This window comes from Prionailurus viverrinus, chromosome A1 (assembly GCF_022837055.1).
Source record: "Prionailurus viverrinus isolate Anna chromosome A1, UM_Priviv_1.0, whole genome shotgun sequence".
Classification (NCBI taxonomy): Eukaryota; Metazoa; Chordata; class Mammalia; order Carnivora; family Felidae; genus Prionailurus; species Prionailurus viverrinus.
Genome location: NC_062561.1, coordinates 214,701,119 through 214,724,224, shown reverse-complemented (window position 1 = coordinate 214,724,224; position 23,106 = coordinate 214,701,119). Strand labels below are relative to the sequence as shown.

Here is a 23,106-nt window from a genome sequence, read left to right as displayed (position 1 = left end):
AAATGTCTAAATGCCTGAGTGTGGGCCAAGTGGATCTGTGTTAACTCTATTGGAAATGCCACTGCTTCAACCCCTCAGAAACTGGCAGTATCTATTAAAGCTCAACAAGCACATATGCCCTGCCCAGCGATACTGCTCCTAGGCATGCCTGCGGAAATGTATATTTACAAGTTTACTAAAAGATATGTTCAAGAATATTCATAGGAGGGGGCACCTGGCTGGCTCAGTTGGTTTAGTGTCCTACTTTGGCTTAGGTCCTGATCTCACAGTTCATGAGTTCGAGCCCCACATTGGGCTCACTGCTGTCAGTGCAGAGCCGGCTTTGGATCCTCTATCTGCCTTTCTCTCTGCTCCTCCCCCACTCTCTCAAAAATAAATAAAAACATTTAAAAAAAAGAATATTCATGGCAGCAACTACTTACATTGTTTAAAGTTGGATACTGTCCAAATATTCATCGATAGTCAAATGGGTAAAATAAATTCTATTACATTCATACAATAGAATATTATCAACAATGAGAATGAATGAATGATACATGCAGCAGCATAGATGGTACTCACAAATATAACACTGAGGGGGAAAAAAGCCAGACATAAATAAGTACAGGTTATATGTCATTTTCATGAAATTTTCTCCCCCCCCCAGTTTTATTGAGATGTAATTGACATAATATGTAAGTTTAAGGTATACAATGTGATGATTTGACATACATATATATTGTGAAATGGTTACCACAACAAAGTTAGTTAACACATCCATCACCTCACATAATTATAATTTTTTATGTGAAGTTTTAACCAAAAACATTCAAAGTTAATCCCTGGAATTTTAAGTCAGGATAGTGGGTAGGAAGTGACTAGGAGAGAATATTAGGGCAAATTCTATGGAGCTGGTAATATTAGAGTCCATCAGAGGTGATGGGTAATTTATAAAACTTTAATTTATAGATGTATAAGTTCTGTAATACTTGGGTAATTTATAAAAATTCATCGAGTGGTCCACTCATGATTTGTGATTTTTCTGTATGTGTGTTTACTTCAATATAAAATTTCCATTAAAAAAAAAGTCACCACAGATCAGTAGTTATCCACTTTATCAAACCCAAACACCCCCTTTTCATAACAAGGGTTTTGTGACATTCTCTGTATCTCCTGAAATTAAAATTGTACATACTACATGTATAATTAATTTTTTTCCTTTTAAAATACAATTTTAATTTTATAATTTAAAAAATCTATAATGCATTAGTTGAAGTATAAAGAAAAAAGGAGAGGAGGAAACTTTATAGTAGAATATACTGTGTATGATAAAATACAATGTATAATTAATAGACTGTGTATTTCAACGTATAAATGTTTGGTCATGACTACTCTGGAAGACATTAAGTGAGTACTTCAAGTTCCTGCACCCAGTGTGAAAATCTCTAGGAATGCAGCGGTTGCAGGTTCAGATGGCATCAGGTAACGTAATTGGCTAATTACTCGAGCACTGGTGATGTGCTTTTCTGAAATGGTAAAAAACTCTGTGCTAGAGTTTTAAATAGAACACAATACAACCATCCTTCTATTTACACAATAATGACATCTCTTTCAAATCTAGAGCATGTTAAAACTATGCAAAAATATTTTGTATTTGTCAAAGCCAACTTAGATTATAGGCTTAAATCATTACAAACTTGCTTTACACGTACATGAACGTCCAACTTGATATTATAAAGTCATGCAGGAGGTAAGACAATCCACTGTGGTCCAGGACTGCCCTGTGTATTGCAGGGTGTCTAACATCTGTGGCCCCTGACCATTATATGCTAGTGGTGTCATTGCAATAACCACAGTTTTCCAATATTCCCCCAGGCAACAGCAATACTTTGGTCAAGAATCATCTGTGCATCAATGTAATTTGTTGGGCATAGCAATTTGAATGAGCTCTCTCAGGTCTTCAGAGCTTCTCCACTCACTGCACTGTAGACCTTTTTCAAATTAGCCTCCCTGAAATCTTAATGAAGATTTGGGTTGTTTTGTGGTTGGTGCCTGAGGTTGAGGGTCTATCAGAGGAGATGGGTAATGTTCTTGGACAAACAAGTGAAAATTACGCCTGCAATTTCAAGCTATGTCCCTACCTCTGCCCTGAGAGCCCCGCTTTGTTTTGTTTTTGTGTTTATGTATTTATTTTTTTTAGAGAGAGAGAGATAGAGAGCAAGTGGGGGAGGGGCAGAGAGAGGCAGACAGAATCCCAAGCAGTCTGCACACTGTCAGTGCAGAGCCTGACGTTGGGCTTGAAGTCACAAGCCATGAGATCATGACCTAAGCTGAAAGCAGGAATTGGTGGCCTAACCAATTGAGTCTCCCAGGTGCCACCTGCCTACTTTGTTTTCATAAATAAGACTCCAGATGTTCCAGAAAAGAGGGCCCCATTAATTTGTCAGTGTGTATGATCAAGAGTTGCACAAATCCATGCAGGACATTCTTGCAGTGAATGCTGGAGACCTTCTACCTCATCTTCTGCCATGGAATATAACTAACATTTGAAAGATTATTATATGCCAGGCTATACACCAACCCTGTGCAAAGCACTTTACAGGCGTTATCTCATTTTATTATTTTAACAGCCCAATGAGGTAGGTACTATTATTATTCCCAGGTTTTGATGGAGAAGGAAACTAAGACACAAAGAGGTTAAATAACATTCCCAGGGTCACACAGTTAATAAGCTTAAAAGCCAGGATTTGAACCCAGGCATCTTATTCCAAATTTATATCTCTTAATGATTATGGCGTCTTGCTCCATAATCCAAAAGGAGAACACCCTTTTGCCAAAAACCTGTATCACAGGCATAGAGACATGATGCAGTCTTCCGTTGTCTAAATGGCTGTTGGAATTCAGCCTGCCTGGGGAGAAGTCTGGTAGCCTCCAGTATTAGTGAGATTACATTCAGCTTCAAATAACACGAAGCTGACCAGTAAGTATGAACAATAAGGACATTTATTGCTTACTTAACACAAATTCTCAGGATTGGTTAAATGGCTTAGTATCATTAAACACCCTTGGCTTCACCATCATCAGGGTGAAAGCCCATTAGCTTTTCTTCCTCATAAATGTTTTCTCCTGGTCACAAGATGGCGGCTGATGTTCCAACTCTGCCAGAGGAAACAAGGGGCAGAGGAAAAAGGATTTTCTTTTAATGGTTTTTTATCTGTAGCCAATTTTCTTTCCCATCTCATTGGCCGTAATTGATTGATGTGCCTACCCCTAAACCCATTATTGAAAACGGGGAATAGTAGCACAATGATTGTCTTACACAAATCATTGTTGATCCCCTGGGCTTCTTTTTCCAGAGGTTTCCACCCATTACAAAATAAGGTTCTGTTAGGAAAGAAAGAGAATGGCTGTTGTATTAGTCTGTGAGGGCTACCATAACAATACTGTAGACTGGGTGGCTTAAGCAACAGCAAATTGGAGGCCATAAAGTCCAATGTCAGTGCAGCAGGGTTCATTTTCTGTTAAGTGTTTTCTTCTTGTTTGGAAACAGGCATGCTGTGCTCTCACATGCTTTCCCTTTCCTAGGCATGTGTGATGGGAGAGAGGAGCAGAGAGAGAGAAAGAGAGCAACTTTTCTAAAGTCTCTTCTTGTAAAGGCACTGATGCCATCATGAGGGCACCACTCTCGTGACCTCTTCTAACCCTAATTACTTCCCAAAGGCTTCATCTTCAAACATTATCACATTGGGGGTTAAGTGTTCAACATATGAATGGGAAGCATTGGGGGTGTGGGGGACACAAACATTCTATTCATAACAGCTGCCAAGTAGGCTATAAATAGTGTCTGCCATTCCTTCTCTGTGGGATGATTAGGTGGTCCCAGCTTGGTAGTAGCCGGGGAATATGTCGGTTGCAGGAGATACCAAAGATGTGATTATGGTACTCTCAGCCATAGTGAAATCATGTTTCTCTAGCCAGTCAGGCCTGACATTCTCTCACATTCTCCTTCATGGACCTCCAGAGCTTGGGACTCCTAGTGAATGGGCTCTACGCACAGACAATGTCCTTGATTATCTTAGCCATCATAGGATAGGCTTAGTGTGGGTGGGCCTTGCTTCTGCCATAAAAAGACCTACTGTATCCCCAAAAAGTCTACAACTTATGACCATGTACAGTAGCCTATTGGAAATTTCCTGAGTTCCCCGTGCATGCATTCTTTGTTCACCAATGCCTACTGTCTCCATCACAAACAACTTCACAGTTATCTATGTTGCCCAATTCCTAGGCAAGTCCTGGGGATGGGTATTTCTAGTCCCCTGAATAAAAAAAGTAAATGTGATAGATTAGAATTTCACCAATAGTAATCTACATACTTTTTCACTTGATATCTTCAAATGTTTTCATTTCCACCACCTTCACCCCAGATAGCTGGACCTCAGTCATTCACTTCTCTGGAGGTATAAAAATTAAGGATCTTTGATCACAAGCAGTAGAAACAAACTCTGGCTGATGAAATCCACAGGGAACTTTGGAAGAGGTTATAGAAAGCTCACATGCATAGCAGGAAAGCTGGAGGATCAGGCTCGGAACTGGATGGAAACAAACTCAGCTCTGGAAGGTAAAGAAGCAGGAAGTGCGGGAATAGTCTGGACAGACACCATTGTCTCATGAAGGAAATCCAACCATTTTCAATTCAGTTCTAGGCAGAACGTTTGAACTAAAGGCAGGATCAATTTCAGCTGGATTGCAAATTTAAATGTGAAAGGAAAAGTCAATAAAGCCTTTAGAGGAAAACAGGGGAGAGCCCTTTTGGGCCAGAGAGGGCAGGGTGTCACATACACGCCTGGCTTGTCTAGGGGACAACTCTTACTCCAGCCCAGGAATGGGAGGTAGAGGCAGAGCCCGGAGGCTTGAAGGGGCATGCTTGTGGCTTAGGGGTTTGAGAAGTTCAAGCACAGCAGATGCTAGGCCTGTGGCAGCCTGATGGATTCCAGATCCCTTCCATGGTGGCTTGGGTATTCCCAGTACCCTTCCATTCTCGGTCAGGGTCAGCTCAGCCTGCTGGAAAAAATGCCTCAAGGCCCACAGCTGAGCAGTGACAGGGACAGATACCATGCATCTCTTCTCCCATTGCAGGTGCTCAGTTAGCTGGGGGCAAGGGATGGAAAACCAGCTTAGCAAGTGCAGAAATCCAGCATTCCCAGGGAAGCTCTCTGAGTGAGTGCAGCACACAGCTCTGGATAGGAAAGGCAGACATTCAGGGCCACGGGTTACTTCAGCAGCAGAATAGAGCAGTGGTGGCAGAGACCACATGTTTTGCATATGTTTTAATAAAAAATAACTCTTACTGTTGTGTTAAGCCTGTTCTAAGCACTGCACATGTGCCATATTGTCTTTAATTTTTTTTTTCTTTTCTTTTCTTTTTTTAATTTACACCCAAGTTAGCATATAGTGCAACAATGATTTCAGGAGTAGATTCCTTAATGCCCCTTACCCATTTAGCCCATACTCCCTAAATTTTTTTTTAATGTTTATTTATTTTTCAGAGAGAGAGAGAGACAGACAGAGTGAGAGCAGGGGAAGGGGCAGAGAGACAGGAGAACATGTGTCATCTTTTTAATCCTGTCATGTAAGTTGCTAGTACTCTCCCACTTTACAGATGAGGAAACTGAGGCTCAGGAAGTTTAAGACACTTGCCTCAGATCACACTCTGTGTCACCTTGACTTGGTTGTAGGGTGCACAGACATTTGGTCAGACCTTATTCTGGGTATGCTGTGAGGGTGTTTTTGGATGAGGTTAACATCTTTGAATCAGCCGACTGAGGAAAGCAGTCTACTGACTGAGTGACGAGGCAGAGCTGGGATTTACATGCCGACAATATTGCTCCAGAGATACTTAACCACTGTACCCAATTTTGCCTCTCATGTAAGCCAAGCAGATAAGCACAGACACAAAGCAAACTCTTGAGCAAGGACTGGCAACCAGAGTGCACCAGAAGTCAAGGAGACACAGATACAGGTGCATTCTAAGGATGAGAACCAGAGAGCCGAAAGAGGTGGAAAGCAGGAGAGTCCCAGAGCCAAGGTGTGAGTGTGTGTCTATGCTGAGGTACAGCTCTGGACAGCCCTCATTTACCTTGTAGCTCCCTTTCGGAGGGTTCCCAAATGTATCTCTTTCTTTCTTCCTTTTTTTTTTAAGTTTGTTTTATTTATTTTGAGAGAAAGAGAGAGAGCATGCGTGTGCATGTGAGCACGAGGGGGGGCAGAGGGAGACAGGAGAGAATCCCAAGCAGGCTCCGTGTACAGAGCCTGACTCGGGGCTCCATCTCAGTTTGTGAGATCATGACCTGAGCCGAAATCAAGAGTCGGACGCTTAACCGACGGAGCCACCCGGGCGCCCTGCAAATGCATTTCTTAACGTGTATGTGACCCTTCTGACACCCAGTTGATAATGAGAATCTTGGGTTCCTTCAGAATTCCACAGTGGAACTTGCCCAGCAAATCCTACTGCTTTGAGCCATTTTGCATACACATTGGACTTCTTCAATACCTGCCTCTTTATCTTGTTAAGAGTAGACAATGATTCTTGTTTGCCTGTGGGACAGTGTACTTATTCCTTACCCTGGCCTCCAAAACTCTGCATAACTCAACAATCCCAAATCTTAGCTGCAGTCTGCCCAACCTCCCCTCTGAACCCCACGTAACATATTCATATTCCAGACACTTCCACTTTGCTTTCCTGGCATACTATCTCCCCTTGTCTTTAACCATTTAAATGCCACCCAGCCTTCAAGGTTAGCTCAAGTTCCATTCTCTCTGCTTAGTCTTCTGTATTGTGTTTTCCAAAGGAACAGAACCAATAGGAGATATGTATGTATATCATATATGGATGATATATGACATATATACTTATTATAAGGAATTGGCTCATGCAATTATGGAGGATAAGAAGTCTCAAGATCTTCAGCTGGCAAGTTGGAGGGCCAGGAGAGGTGATGTGTAATTCCAGACAAGGTCCAAAGGCCTAAGAACCAGAAGAGTTCATGGTGTAAGTTTCAGTGCAAAAGCCCAGAGGCTCAAAAACCAACGTTTCAGTTTGAGTCCAAAGGCTGGAAAAAGACCAGTCCCAGCTCAAGCAATCAGGCAAGAGAAATTCCTTTTTACCTGAAAGAGGGTCAGTGTATTTTGCTCTATTGTTGATTCGATGAAGGGCATCTACATGCGGGAGGGCAATCTGCTTTACCCAGTCTACTGATTCAAATGCTAATTTTTAAAAAATTTTTTTTTTAACGTTTATTTATTTTTGAGACAGAGAGAGACAGAGCATGACGGGGGAGGGTCAGAGAGAAGGAGACACAGAATCCGAAACAGGCTTCAGGCTCTGAGCTGTCAGCACAGAGCCCGATGCGGGGCTCGAACTCACGGACTGTGAGATTGTGACCTGAGCCGAAGTTGGCCGCTCAACCAACTGAGCCACCCAGGCGCCCCTTCAAATGCTAATCTTATCCAAAAACACCGCACAGGCTTACCCGGAATAGGCTTAGACCAAAAGTCTGGGCACCCCATGACCCAGTCAAGTTGACACATAAAATTAACCATCACTACTTCCTTCATTTTTGAATTGGAACTATATACTCCAAGTCCCAAATTGTTACCTGTGGTTACTCCTGAAAGGTGTGATTCCAGGACGGGAAGGGAGAACTTCCATTTCTATTCTCTACTCTTCAAAAGGATGGTGGAACTTTGAGTAAATGGTGCTTTTCTATATTTTTTGGTGCTTTTTCAAAATATTTATATTAAAAATGTTATATTAAAAATAATGATCCAATTCCAACTACCACTTATAGAAAATGCAGAGGACAAAGGAACATGTTTAATAAACCATGTGATACAATAAGCAAAATCCATGACTATTGGAAACTATTCAGCATAAACAACCTAGTTTCTTCAACAGATAAATTGGAAGTGTTATAAAAAGAAGTAGAAGAAAATCCTATGATTAAAAGAGATTTTTAAAAACATAGCAACCATTTGCAATGTGTGGACATTATTTGGATCCCATTAAAAAAAAAAAAAAAGAAGAAGAAGAAAAAGAAGAAAAAAAAAAACAATCCAAAAAGTGAAAAAAGAAAAATCCATAGTATTTATGAGACAATTGGAAATTTAAGCACTGACGGGACATTTGACATTATTAAGACACTTTTTAAAAGTGTAATGGTTGTGTTGCGGTTATGTTTTAAGAGCTTATCTTTTAGGGGCACCTGGGTGGCTCAGTCGGTTAAGCATCAGACTCTGCTCAAGTCATGATCTCGTGTGGTTCGTGGGTTCGACCCCCAGGTCGGGCTCTGTGCTGACAGCTCAGAGCCTGGAGCCTTCTTCAGATTCTGTGTCTTGCTCTCTCTCTGCCATTCCCCTGCTTGTGCTCTCTCTCTCTGTCTCAAAAATAAGTGAAGATTAAAAACATTTTTTAATAAATCAATAAAAGCTTAACTTTTTATTTACTTCATTGAAGTTTATTTATTTATTTTGAGAAAGAGAAGGAGACTGTGAGTGGTGGGGGGAACGGAGAGAGAATCTGAGGGAGAGAGAGAATCTCAAGCAGCCTCTGTACTGGCAGCACGCAGCCTGATGCAGGGCTTGGACTGACAAACCAGGAGATCATGACCTGAGCCGAAATCAAGAGTCAGATGCTTAACCAACTGAGCCACCCAGGGGCCCCTAAAAACTTATCTTAAAAAAAATTTTTTTAAATATTTATTTATTTTTAAGAGAGAGAGAGACTGAGATAGAGCATGAGCAGGGGAGGGGCAGATAGAGAGGGAGACACAGAATCCAAAGCAGGCTCCAGGCTCTGAGCTGTCAGCACAGAGCCCGACCTGGGGCTCGAACCTACGAACCACACGAGATCATGACTTGAGCTGAGTCTGATGCTTAACCGACTGAGACACCCAGGTGCCCCTAAAAACTATCTTTTAAAGAAACGTACTCAGGGGCGCCTGGGTGGCTCAGTCGGTTAAGCATCCGACTTCAGCTCAGGTCACGATCTTGCACTCTGGGAGTTCAAGCCCCGCGTCGGGCTCTGGGCTGATGGCTCAGAGCCTGAGCCTGCTTCCGATTCTGTGTATCCCTCTCTCTCTGCCCCTCCCCCATTCATGCTCTGTCTCTCTCTGTCTCAAAAATAAATAAAAACATTAAAAAAATTTTTTTTAATTAAAAAGATAAAGAAACGTACTCAAAATTTTAAGGATGAAATAATGTTATGTCTGAGATTTACTTCAAAATAATTTGGCAAGAGAGAAAGTGGATGAAGATGTGGATGGGGCAGGATTGTCATGGGTTGATAATTTTGGGGATTAAGTGATACAGAGAGGGCTCATTATACTATTTGATCTACTTTTGTGTGAGTTGGAAATTCTCCACAAATAAAAATATTTTTTTTTAATATTTTTTTTCAACGTTTATTTATTTTTGGGACAGAGAGAGACAGAGCATGAACAGGGGAGGGGCAGAGAGAGAGAGAGGGAGACACAGAATCGGAAACAGGCTCCAGGCTCTGAGCCATCAGCCCAGAGCCTGACGCGGGGCTCGAACTCCCGGACCGCGAGATCGTGACCTGGCTGAAGTCGGACGCTTAACCGACTGCGCCACCCAGGTGCCCCCACAAATAAAAATATTTTAAAAATCATAATATGTCCAGCAAAATTTCATTGTAGGTAATTATTTCCACCCTATCAACTATAAAAGACTTATTTAAAAACTCAGAGGTTCACTCAAAAGATAGTTGAAAATTTCAAATGCTAAGAAATTTTCATCTCCATTTTCCTCCTCCCACACAACATACTTGTCATTCTGGTCACAGAACCAAACTCGTACCACATATGACACAAAGTAAATTATCAGCTCACCTCTGGTTTCTGGCTGCAACTCAGTCCTGAGTTGGTTTTGCTCCTTCAGGTTCCCAGCTGAAACCTCAGTTGAGACTCTCCCTGCTATAGAGACAGGGGTCAGACACCAGGACTTATGCAAAACCTGGAAGGGTCACCAAGATGATTAAGACAGGGCCCCTGCCCTCGAGAACATGAATCCACCATTACGTCCAAATGGAGAACTACCTACATTTTTTAGGACGTCTTCCAGATTGTGAGACTCCAGATACATCAGACTCTCCTCAACTACCTTCTCTTACTACATTTTCTCCCTCGAGAGTTCGCCCTGCTTCACAGCTTCACACTCATCTAAAAGGTGATGATTCCCGGGTTCACACCTCCAGCCGAGGCCTCTCTCCTGATTGCCAACTGAAATATGCAGCTGTTTTCGTGACATTCTCATCTCAATAAAGAAAGGGATTCTTCAGCTACCGTGCAACAGGGCTTGAGTTGTTTCCTCAAGACACACCCCACCACACCCTGCCCTTCCCAAGAAGTCATCCCTGATGCTTCTCTTTTCTTTACTCTCCACATCCAGGTGCTTACTAAGTCCTATGGACCCTACCTTGAAACTATTCCCCAAATCTGAGTCCTGCTCATTGTTGTACCACTACCACTTGGTCCAAGCCACTAATATCTCTCATCTGGGCTACTGCAGTAAGCTTCCAACTTGTCTTTTGTATTGATGAAGATTAGGTTTTAAAGATATTAATCAGATTATAAGCCACCTCCCTATTTCCCTCTCAACTCTCTCTAGTGGCTTCCTCTTCTACTTGTAATAAAATTCAAATTCCTCACATGGCTGACAAGCTCCTCTAGGACCTGAACCCCTGTCTACCCTCTGTTTCCCGCTCCTCTTGGCTCATTCTCCTCTAGCCACTGGCTTTTATGATGTTCCTTGAATGTTTGCTCAAGCCTCAGGTCCTAGTATTTGCTCTTCTTATTCTAGATGGTTCTTTCTTAAAACTTTATGGCTTGTTCCCTCCCTTGATTCCAGTGCCTACCTAGATGTTAGGTTCTCAGAGATACTTTCTCTCTGCCCTATGTGAAAGAGCCCTAACTCTTCTTATCATTTACCCTCCTTCTTTTGTATAGCACTTATCACCACTTAAAATGATATGTTTATGTGTTTATTTCTTTGTTTTCTATTTCCTTCCCCTCCTCCTCCCAGGAGTATAAGCTTCACAGGGGCAAGGACTTTATGCCTTTCACTGTTCTATCTCTAGGGCTTAACTCAGTAGGTGAATAAGTATTTGTTGAGCGAATGAATGAATCTTCCAAGATTAATCTGATACAGACTTATCTTCTCTAAGAATGGGAAAATGAAAATGTCAGCCCAGGGGCACCTGGGTGGATCAGTCAGTTAAATCTATGATTCTTTCTTTTTTTTTTTTTTTAATGTTTATTTATTTTTGAGAGAGAGACAGAGACAGAGACAGAGAGAGACAGAGAGAGACAGAGAGAGACAGAGCATGAACAGGGGAGGGGCAGAGACAGGGAAACAAAATGTGAAGCAGGCTTCAGGCTCTGAGCCATCAGCACAAAGCCCGATGCAGGGCTCAAACCCACGAACAGTGAAATCATGACCCGAACTGAAATCAGATGCTTAACTGACTGAGCCGCCCAGGCACTCCTAAGCCTCCAACTCTTGATTTCAGCTCAGGTCATGATCTCACAGTTGTGAGATCTAGTTCCGTGTCAGGCTATGTGATGACAGCTCAGAGCCTGCTTGGGATTCTCTCTCTCCCTGTCTCTCTGTCCCTCCCCTGATGAAGTGCTCTCTCTCTCTCTCTCTCTCTCTGTCTGTCTCAAAATAAATAAACTTAAGATAAAGAAAAGTAAAGAAAAAAGGAAATACCAGTCTGTTATTCTGCTTCGAATGTCAGAGTGCAGGCGTGTGCTATGGAGTTCACGTGAATTTCCGCATGTGTTACCAGGGATTGTTCTCTCACAAGAGCCTGGTGCCTGGTACATGGGGACTGACACCCCAGGGCTGTACCACATTCAATCAGAGATCATTAACTTTGCCTTAACCTTCCTGATGGTATTCTGAAAGGAAAGCAGCCCACCCCAACAAGAGCACTCCTAACTTGCCCTGGGACACTGTTGAGGTTGCTGAGGAGAGAGGGTTTGAATGCAGCCCAGAGTCTCAAATGATCTTTGGGTCCAGCTATCTTGTAACTATCTCCTGGGGCGAGGAGTCTTGTGCTAAAAAGAAAAAAATTAGTTAAGCTTCAGAGCTTCAGACAGCAGCATAGGGTGGCTCTATTTTGTGACCTTGTACAATTTAACCCAGGTTGGAAGAAAGTAAGCATTTCACTTCAGTGGGAGCTGAGCGGAGTTGTACCTTAACTGTGACCACAGAGACATGGGAGATGTTACAGGGGGTGGTGGGGACACCAGCCATGGTGGGGAGAGTGAAGACCCGTGCAGCAAGAGTCACAGCATGTGTCTGGTGAGTAGGGACTATTGGAATGACACGCCAGCTACATGGTAAACAACAGGGATGTGCCCAACAAGGGGCTGGATTGAATTACGTTGAAGACCCTTCGATTTTTAAGACAGGTAATACATTATATATTTTAGAGCAATTCTACTTCTAAAAAGTAGGGGCTGGATCAGTCAGGTTTTATTGCAATGGTTTTGCATAAACAAATAAACTCAAATTTCAGAGGCTTATATCAACATCAACACCACACTTATGTTTCTCACTATAGGTCCCAATATAGGCTTCAGGCTGAGTCTGGTTCAAGTTAACTCCCCATGTCTCTTAAGCCGGGATCAGCAACTTCTCACAGTGGATGGCTGAGGTCCAAGAAGCCAAACCAAGTCAAGCCAGACCTCGTAAGCACATTTAAAGCCTCTGCATAGGTGATGTTCATTAACATTCTGTTGACAAACTAGAGTCAAGCCCGACATCAGTGGGACATGAAAAGGTACTGCACTGGGAGACCCTATAAGGTCTCGAGGCAAAGGCTGTGGATGTTTCCTTTTTTGCTGGGAGGAAGTGAAGGAGCAGTAACCCAATCTCCTACAGGGCCCATCAAGGCTGTTTGGAGGCACAAGTGAGTTACCATGGAAACATCTTGAATGAGAAGCTTAAAATCTCAAAGGTAGGGGCACGCAGCCAGAATCGTTCCTTTGTTACTGTTACTTTGATACATATTCCTTGATTTTTACCCTCTAGGCTAAAATTCGAGCCTCCTTGATTTTTGCCCCCAGGCTAAAATATGAGCCTGTGGAAGCTCAAATTACAGGGCCAGGAATTTCTGTCTCTGGCAGGAAGCACCAAGGCTGAGAACTTGAGCACGTAGAGTTTGCAAATTGTAATGTAAAGGGGGCTGTGTGCTCAGGCAGTGAATGTAGCAACTAGGCCTGGCATGGAAAAATAAAGCTCCTAGGTATTTTTCAGGTTTGTTTAAAATTGCAGGTAAGATCTTCCTTGCTCTGCATTTATGAGGTTGGTTCCACCGTGGCTTCTTTTCATATCTAAGAATTACAGCAACACTCAGTGTACCCACATAGTATGTGAATCAAGGTCCCATGCAGCTGATAATTCCATGTGATGGAAACTTGCCCCTTCAAGTGCCAAAACAGTGTTTATTTTGACCACTTTAAAAAAATAGATATTGTTTTAAAATATGTAATTTGTTAACTGTTTTAAAAGCCAAAAGGGCAGGATGCCTGGGTAGCTCAGTCGGTTAAGCGTCCAACTTTGGCTCAGGTCATGATCTCATGGTTCATGGGTTCAAGCCCCACGTCGGGCTCTATGCTGACAGCTCAGAGCCTGGAGCCTGCTTCGGATTCTGTCTCCTTCTCTCTCTCTGCCCCTCCCCCCACTTCTCTCTCTATCTCTCTCAAAAATAAACATTAAAAAAAATTTTTTTTAATTCAAAAGGGCCTAAACATAATCCAGTCTTTTCTTTCTTTCTTCTTCTTTTTTTTCTTTTTTTAAAAGTAGGCTTCTCGCCTAGTGTGGAGCCCAATGCAGGGCTTGAATTCACAACCCTGAGGTCAAGACTTGAGTTGAGATCAGGAGTCAGAAACTCAACTGATGAGTCACCCAGGTGACCTTCTTCAGTCTTTTCTTCAAGACTTGGGATATTTATCTATTATTGTGCAAAACAACAAAGCTTCCTCTCTTTTGTTTACCTGTGTTCTTTGTGTTCAGCTTTCACTTCCTTTTGCCATCATTTGACTTGTTTTCTAAAATAAAGTCCTTGATTTATTTTCTTGCTTCCAATCTGTAATAGACAAGGAAACCAGTTATCCAGCTCTGTTAGAATTATGTCAGGACCTGTGCAAGCAAGGGAAGACAGTATTTGATAAAGATGGCATTTTATTTATTTATTTATTTATTTTTAAAACATTGAAGCATATACTTTATTATTTTAGAGAGAGAGAGCAAACACACGTGCATGGTAGGGAGGGACAGAGAAAGGGAGAGAGAGAATCCCAAGCAGACTCCACGATGTCAGCACAGAACCTGATGCAGAGCTCAAACTTACCACCATAAGATCAAGACCTGAGCCAAAATCAAGAGTCAGACGCTTAACCAACTAAGCCACCCAGGTGTCCTGATAAAGATGGCATTTTAAATCAGTGGGGGAACAAATGGAAAATTAGCTATTTGGTAAAAAACTAAATAAAATGATTTCCTTACCTCCATTGCAAGTTCCTGATGGATTTTTACATTTATTTCAAAAGCAAAATCATAAAAGTATTTGAATAAAATGGGGAAGAAAGAAATATGGAAGGATCTTGAAATAGTAAAACTTACTTAATCAACAAAATAATGCAGAAACAATGAAGTTTTTTTAAAAAGTAAATTATGACAACCTGCTAAAAATAAAATTTCTGTACCACCAAAGCTACACAACTTTCAAAGCTAGAAAGAGTAATTGTCACAAATATAAAAGGCAAAATATTAGCATCCAAAATGTACAAAGAATGGCAAATGAATAAGGAAAAGATAACCTAAGAGAAGTATGGGCAAAGGAAATGAACAGATAATTCTGTGAAGAGGAAATACAAATGTCCAGCAAACATAAAAAGATGCTCATTCTCTAGGTGTCTGGGTGACTCAGTCAGCTGAGTGTCCAACTTTGGCTCAGGTCATGATCTCATAGTTTGTGAGTTTGAGCCCTGCGTTGGGCTCTGTGCTGACAGCTGAGACCCTGGAGCCTGCTTCAGACTCTGTGTCTCCCTCTCTCTCTGCCCCTTCCCTGCTTGTTCTCTCTCTCTCTCAAAAATAAACAAACATGAAAAAAATCTTTTAAAAATGATTCTCATTCTCCCCAGTGATAGAATCATATATTGTAAACCAAAACAAAGATATCTTTTTTACCTATCATATTGGCAAAAAGTTAAAAGGTCAGTTAGAACCAACATTGATGAAGATGTGGGGAAACAGGTGTTTACACATTCTGGCTTAAGTGTAAACCATGTATAGCCTTTTGGAAAGCAAATTCTCAGTATTTATTAAATTTTTTAATGTTTATACATTCAACCTAGACATTCACTTCCAGGTAGCTTGCCTGAGGAAACTTACATGTGTGCACTGTGAAACATACAGGATCTTCTCTGACACTCGTTTGTTGTGTGAAAGCCTAGAAAGAATCTAAATATCCATCAATGGAGGAAGTGTTAAATAAACTCTGGTAAGCCCATACTATATGTTGGGGGAAACTTCATTTCTCTTCTGGTCTCCTATTTCCAATGAGAGGGGATTTAATTAGAGTAACATCCCTGTCCCTTTATTCACACCTCTCTATGGGAAGGAGAGATGTCTATAATTAATGAATTTGGAAGAAAGAACTGGACGTGCTCAGCCAAGTCCTTCCCTTTTTCTCTTTTTTGATGACCTTCAGGAACACTGCATTTTGACCTGTCACTGTGTGATAGTTTCTAGTCCTCTAGGACTAGTGACTGAACGAGGAAGCCTATCTCTTTCCACCCCGTCTTTTCACCCCGTCTAATTATAGGCTGAACTGCTTGTAGCCAAAGATTTGAATCCATGTGCTCAGGACTATAAAAAGAGCAGACACTGTGGTCTACTATTTTTCAGTTGCTTCTGTTTTGGGGTGGGAATAAAGAACTGTAAATAGTAGCCTCCTAAAAACCCAGAAACTTGGAACCTTGGGCAATAGATGAGGACTGGCCTTACAAACAGAAAAAACACATGGAGAGACTGTACCCCTGGCATAGCCAGGGCTGCTGGCATTAGGCTTTGTTGCCATTATAGGAAGGACAGGGCCAGGGTTCTTTTGTCCTTGACTGATACAGTTGAAATGTGGCCATTTTATTTTTAATTTTTTAATTTTTTTTTTTTTTTTTTTTTTTTTTTTTTTTTTTTTACTTTGAGAGAGAGAAAGCACAGGAAAGAGAGAAAATCCCACACAGGCTCTGTGCCGTCAGCGCGGAGCCTGACATGGGGCTTGAACTCATGAACCATGAGATCATGACCTGAGCCGAAATCGAGTAGTGTCTGACTGAGCCACCCAGGCACCCCATAATCTATCTTTTATTACAAGGGTCTTAGCTAAGAGCTCAGAAGGGTAGTGGGACTTTTTTTTTTTCAATACCTACCCCCAGGATGGAATTGTTTGATTCAGGAAGATATTAGAATTTGTTTGCTGTTGTTTGTTTGAAAATGAATGTGTTCAGAAAGCCCAGAATTCGCTAATTGAATGTCTCTTTCTCCCAAACCCTACAGGATGAATTACAGATGACTGTGTCAGAAAAAAAAAAAATTCCTGGGCCAGAAAGCAAAAGGATGGTGGGGATGAAGGCACTCAGGCGCAGTGAACAATGTCAGCCACGTAGGAGTTAGAGAAGACAGTCAGTGGACTTAAGTAACTGGCTAAATGCTTACAATCTTCCTGGCGGAGGATGGGAGCTACAAGTGGATATGGAACCCCAGGGCTTAAACCACTACTGCAGGAAAAGGCCTGGCAGAATAAAGTAACTCAAGACCTGAAATTCAAATACAGGACCTCAAAAATATAAAAAGCTGAGAAAACCTAGGGTTTGAGGAAGAACAGATAGCAGGGGTGTGGGCCCTTTGCAGGGCCCTGGGGGTGGGAGGCAGTGCTTCAGGTCAGAATCTACAAAACTGGGGAAAACAGGCCCTTGGAACCCCAGAGAAGGTTGGTGCTGAACAATTGGAACAGCTTTCCTGGGGCATTTCTGCTGAATCTCAGACCTGCATAGACCTGAGCATCCACAGCAAGAGCAGCATAGGACGACTAAAAATGTCTGTTCAGGACATGGTGTGAAGGCTTTGTCACCAGACAGAGCACGGAGTGGCCAGGAACCCAGGGGGAGATATGAACTAAGAGGTTTGAAATCAGTTGGGTGGCTAAGAAAGGAACCTCAAATAAAATGTGGTGACTTTGCAAGAAGGTAGGAATATCTCAAATGCCATCCTCCAAAGGAGACGTTTTTCTTCTATGTATATTAAATGCATGGTTCTCTAATTCACCTCTTGATTTATTATTATTATTAGTATTTGGATATAGTTTGTTTTCAGGCTATGGTCTCCAGATAGCTGACGTGGATGATTTGCCTTCTGATAGAGCTGGAAACAAAGATTTCTCCACCTAGTCTGCTTCAGATCCCATGGCCTTGGTCTTTGGTAATCATAAGTTTCTAGATCAAGCTCTGTATACTTACAGACAGCGTGGGGGATTGAGAATTGCTTGAGTTCCCAAAATATGGTAGGTATGCGACTGGTGCTGACAGGCTTGTGAATCCTATTTACTCTTTGAATTCATTAAAAGAGAAGTACATTAGAGTCCTACCATTGAATGGATTCAATGTATGAGGGTTTAAGAGAACTGTACTCATGGGGCTCCAGGATGGCTCAGTCAGTTAAGCATCAGACTTCAGCTCAGAAGAGTGTGCAAAGTGGGAGAGAGGCTGAGGGGATGAAGGAAAGACAGAGGATTTGAAGCAAGCTCTGTGCTGACAGCAGAGAGCCCGATTCAGGGCTTGAACTCACGAACCACGAGATCATGATCTGAGCTGAAATCGAGAGTTGAACACGTGACCAACTGAGCCACCCAAGCACCCCAATATTGTATTTTTTTGATTGTGGCAAAATATACATAATATAAAATAAATGTTCATCTTTTTTTTAAACTATTTTTAACTGTACAGTTTAGTAGCATTAAGTACATGCACATTGCTGTGCAACCATGACCACCATGCATCTCCAGAACTTTTCCATCTTCCTAAATTGAAACTCCATAACCATAAAACAATAACTCCCCATTCTCCCCCTGTCCCCAGCCCCTGGCAAATATCATTCAACTTTCTGTCTCTATGAATTTGATTATCCCAGGAAATCTCATGTTAAGTGGAATCATACAGCATCCGTCTTTCCATGACTGGCTTCTTTTCACTTAGCATTGAAGGGTAACAGAATATGCCACCCCAAAATATGCTGCTTTAGTATATTGATCATTTTTAGGGTTAGGCACTTGAAAAACAGCAAATGCAGGGAGAGGCTTTCCCTGATGTCCTCTTATCCTCCTAAAGACCAGTCATCCAAAGGAACGCAATTGTCATCGATCCCTTCCTCTGGCGTTTCAATGAGCAGGAAGGAGTGACTCTTATCACTGGTGAGGAGATGAGAAAGTTGACAGCACCCCCAGACAAACTCTGTCACAAACTATCATACTTCCTGCCTATTCTTCTAAGAGCCCATTCATCTTTCCTAAAAAATCATTTACTCTCTCCTTTTTTTTTTTAATGTTTATTTATTTTTGAGACAGAGAGAGACAGAGCATGAATGGGAGAGGGTCAGAGAGAGGGAGACACAGAATCTGAAACAGGCTCCAGGCTCTGAGCTGACAGCATAGAGCCCGACGTGGGGCTCGAACTCACGGACCGCAAGATCATGACCTGAGCCGAAGTCGGCCGCTTAGCCGACTGAGCCGACTGAGCCGACTGAGCCACCCAGGCACCTCTTATTTACTCTCTCCTAAGAGACCTATATCTTCCCTCCCCTTTCCCTAGTAAGATGGTATTTAATCTAGAATTCTAATACCATCTTGGACAGTTATATTTCATTTTTCTTTGATTATCTCCCATATATATCATACATACTAATAAACTTTTTGCTTTTCTTGTGTTAAACTGACTTTTATTACAGGAGTTTCAACAAAGAACTCAGAAGAGTAGAGGGAAAATTATTTTTTCTCCTCTACAGCATAATGTCTTCAAGTTTCAGCCATGTTGTAGCAAGTGTCAGAATTTCCTTCCTTTTTAATGCTGAATAATATTCTATTGTATGTATATGCACGTTTTGTGTATCCATTCATCCATCAGTGGACATTAGGGTTGTTTCCACCTTTTGGCTATTATGAATAATGCTGCTGTAAATGTGTGTGTGTAAATATCTGTTTGAGTTTCTGCTTTCAATTCTTTTGGGTGTATACCCAAAAATGAAATGGCTGAAACATATGGTAATTCTATTTTTAATTTTTTGAGGAGCCCCATGCTGTTTTCCACAGTGGCTACACCAGTTTCTATTCCCACCAGCAATGTGAAAGTGTTTCATTTTTCCACATCCTCTGTGATTTTGATTTGTATTTTCCTAATGATTTGTAATGTTGAACATCTTTTCATGTGTTTATCAGCCTTTTATATATCTTCTTTGGAGAAATTTATTCAAGTCTAGGGTACTCCAGAGAAACAACCAATAGTATATATATATATATCTATATATATATCTATATATATCTATATAGTGTATATATCTATATCTATATCTATATATCCTATATATAGACAGAGGTTTATTATAGGAATTCGCTCATGCTGTTATGGAGGTCAGGAAGTTTCATGATCTGCCTGCCATCTGCAAACTGGAGAATGAGGAAAGTCAGGAGTACAATTGGAGTCTAAAGGTGTGAGAACCAGGTGAGCTGGTGAGCTCTTAGTCCAATGCTGATGGCCTGAGAATGAGGAGCTTTGATGTCTGATGGCAGAAGAAGATAGATATCCTAGGTCAAAAAGAGAAAGTTCTTCCTTCCTTCTGAGAAGGAAAGCCAGCAAAAACCGAGAGAGAGCCAGCCAGATGTCCTGAGAAGGAAATCTGGCGAGAGCAGATACAAAAGGGGACCAGCCAGATGTCCGAGGCCTGGTACTCCCCTTGCATGCTTTTGGCTTCTGCAATCTTGCTTGCTCCCTGCATCCACCAGCTGCCTGCGTAGCACAATCCATAAGAGCGCCCTCCCCCTACTTTTTCTTCCTTGAGCCCCTGCAATCCCACCCATAAAAGGAGACCAGCACCAGTGCTTGGGCTCAGCCTTTGGAAATAAACATCGGTGTGAAATAAACAGTCTTTCCTTAATTCCCCAAGTGGTGTCGCTTGTCTCTTCCTGGGCACCGAGTATTTTCTGTAACACTCCACCTTTTTGTTCTATTCAGGCCCTCAAAGAATTGGATGATGTCAGCTTGCATGGTAAGGTCTGATCTTCCTTACTTTGTCTACTGATTCAAATGCTAATCGCTTCCAAAGAAACCCTCACAGACACACCCAAAAATAATGTTTTACCAACTACGTGGGTATCCCTTAGCCCAGTCAAATTGAATTATAACATTAACCGTTGCAAAGCCCTTTGTCCAATTTTAACTGGGTTGTCTGTTTTTGTTGTTGAGTTCTAGGGGGTGCTTTGTATATTCTGAATATTAATTTCTATTCAGATATATGATTTACAAAAATTTTCTTGCATTCTATGGAATGCCTTTTCATTCTATTGATAGTGTCCTTTGATACACAAACTGTTTTAATTTTGATGAAATCTAATTCATCTATTTATCTATTTTCGTTTTTGTTGCTGCCTGTGTTGTGGTGTCATATCCAAGAAATTATTGCCAAATCTAATGTCGTAAAGCTTTTCCCTATGTTTTCTCTAAAAGTGTTATAGTTTTAGTTATTTATTTACTCAAAAATCTTTAATGTTTACTTTTGAGAGAGAGAGAGAGAGAGAGAGAGAGAGAGGAAGGAGCAGAGAGAGAGGGAGACAGAATCTGAAGAAGGTTCTAGGCTCTGAGTTGTCAGCACAGAGCTGGACATGGGGCTTCAACCCACGAACCGTGAGATCACGACCTGAGCCAAAGTCGGATACTTAACCGACTAAGCAACCCAGGCACTCCAAGAGTGTTATAGTTTTAGCTCTTACATTGAGGTCTTTGATCCATTTTGAGTTAATTTTTGTATATGGTGTTAGGTAGAAGTGCAATTTCATTCCTTTGCATGTGGATATTGTGAGAAATAAGCCCACTGACCCAAAGGAGGGACGCAGAGACTCGCAGCACAGTGAAGCGAGGCTTTAATCAATGTTCTTGCAAGACTAGGTATCTGATGGACAGGCACACCGGGGGAAATCACAGCAGGCAGTTTATCTCCTAGCATGCATGTCCTTCCCCTGGTTCCTCATTGGCTGAGTACTAAGAAGTTACAGCCCTCCCCCCAAACCCCCAACATCACCTATGCCCATGTAAGGTAAGGCAAAATAGTCTGACTGCAACAAATGTACATTGCCGGAGGTAACGCAGAAACTTTCAGTTCCTCCTCCCCTTATTCTATGGCGCATGCTCATTGCAAAGCCCATGAAAACAAACCCAGGAAAATAAGCCCGCGAACCCAGAGACAGGAAGAACCAGGAAGTGAAGTGTCTAAAGGTTAGATTAGGTTAGGTTAGGACTCCATTGGGGGGGTGTGGGATGGTGTGGGGGCGTGGTTTGTACATAATTCCAGTAGGTTGTAGACCTACTGTTAACTGGACAGTACAGCTTTTATTTCGTACTTCTGAAAATGAATTATCTATCTCCCTTACTTCTCACAGATATCCAGTTTTCCCAGCACCATTTGTTGGAACAATGCTCTTTCCCCTTTGACAGGTTTTGACATCCTTGTTGAAAATCATTTGGCCATATGTTTGAGGGCATATTTCTGCATGCTGTAATCTATTCATTGGTCTGTATGTCATCTTTATGTCAATACCACAGTGTTTTGATTACTGTAGCTTTGTAGTAAGTTTTTAAAAAAACCAGCTTTGGGGTGCCTGGGTGGCCCAGCTGGTTAAGCATTCGACTCCTGGTTTTGGCTCAGGTTATGATCTGATGGTTCATGAGTTTGAGCCCAACATCGGGCTCTGTGCTTAAGTGTGGAATTTGCTGAGGATTCTCTCTCTCTGCCCCTTCCCTGCTCTCTCTGTCTCTCTCATTCAAAATAAATAAATACGCTTAAAAATAATATTTTAATAAAAAAATAAGAAAATCCAGCTTTAATAAGGTTTATAATTGACACATAAAATTTAGATATTTAAGGGCACATCATGGTGATTTGATGTATATATATATTGTGAAATGATTCTCCCCATGTAGCTAATTAACATATCCATCACCTCACATGTTTTCTTTTATTGGTGAGAACATTTAAGTTTTACTCTCTTGGCAAATTTCAGTTATACAATACAGCGTTATCAGCTATAGTCACCTGTTTTACAATAGATCCTCAGAACTTATTCATCTTATAGCTGAAAGTTTGGGCCCTTTTACCAACCTCTCCCTATTTCCCCATTCCCTAGCCCTAGCAACCACATTTCTATTCTCTATTTATGTTTGACTTTTTTTTTTTTTAAATATTCCACACATAAGTGGTATCATGCAGCATTTGTCTTTCTCTGTCAGGTTTATTTCACTTACTATAATGCCTTCAGGGCCCATCCATGTTGTCACAAGATTTCCTTCTTTCTCATGACTGAATAACATTATATGTGTGCGTGTATATGGGTGTGTGTGTAGATAGATAGATCGATAGATAGATCTCCATGCATCTGTTGATGGATACATCAGTTGTTCCCCATCTGGCTATTATGAATAATTCTGCAATGAACTTGAGAGTGCAGCTATCTCTTCAGTATCCCATTTTCATTTCCTTTGGGTATATACCCAGAAGTGGCATTGCTGGATCATATGGTAGTTCTATTTTTAATTTTTGAGAAACTTTCATACTATTTCCCATGGTGGCTGTACCAATTTACATTCCCACCAAAGATGCACAAGGATTCCTTTCTCTCCGCATCCTCGTCAACACTTGTTATTTCTTGTCTTTCTGATGATAGCTATTCTGACTGGTGTGAGGTGATATCTCGTTGTGGTTTCAATCTGCATTTTCCTGATAATT

General features: G+C 41.5%; 1 long non-coding RNA gene across 1 annotated transcript; it reads left to right on the top strand.

The window, feature by feature from the left end:
• Nucleotides 1-12,630: 12,630 nt before the first annotated feature.
• On the top strand, nt 12,631-17,272 carry LOC125148413 (uncharacterized). The gene is made up of 3 exons (XR_007145542.1): nt 12,631-12,749; nt 15,434-15,565; nt 16,621-17,272. It is a non-coding gene; the product is annotated as an uncharacterized LOC125148413 (long non-coding RNA).
• The last annotated feature ends 5,834 nt before the right edge of the window (nt 17,273-23,106 follow it).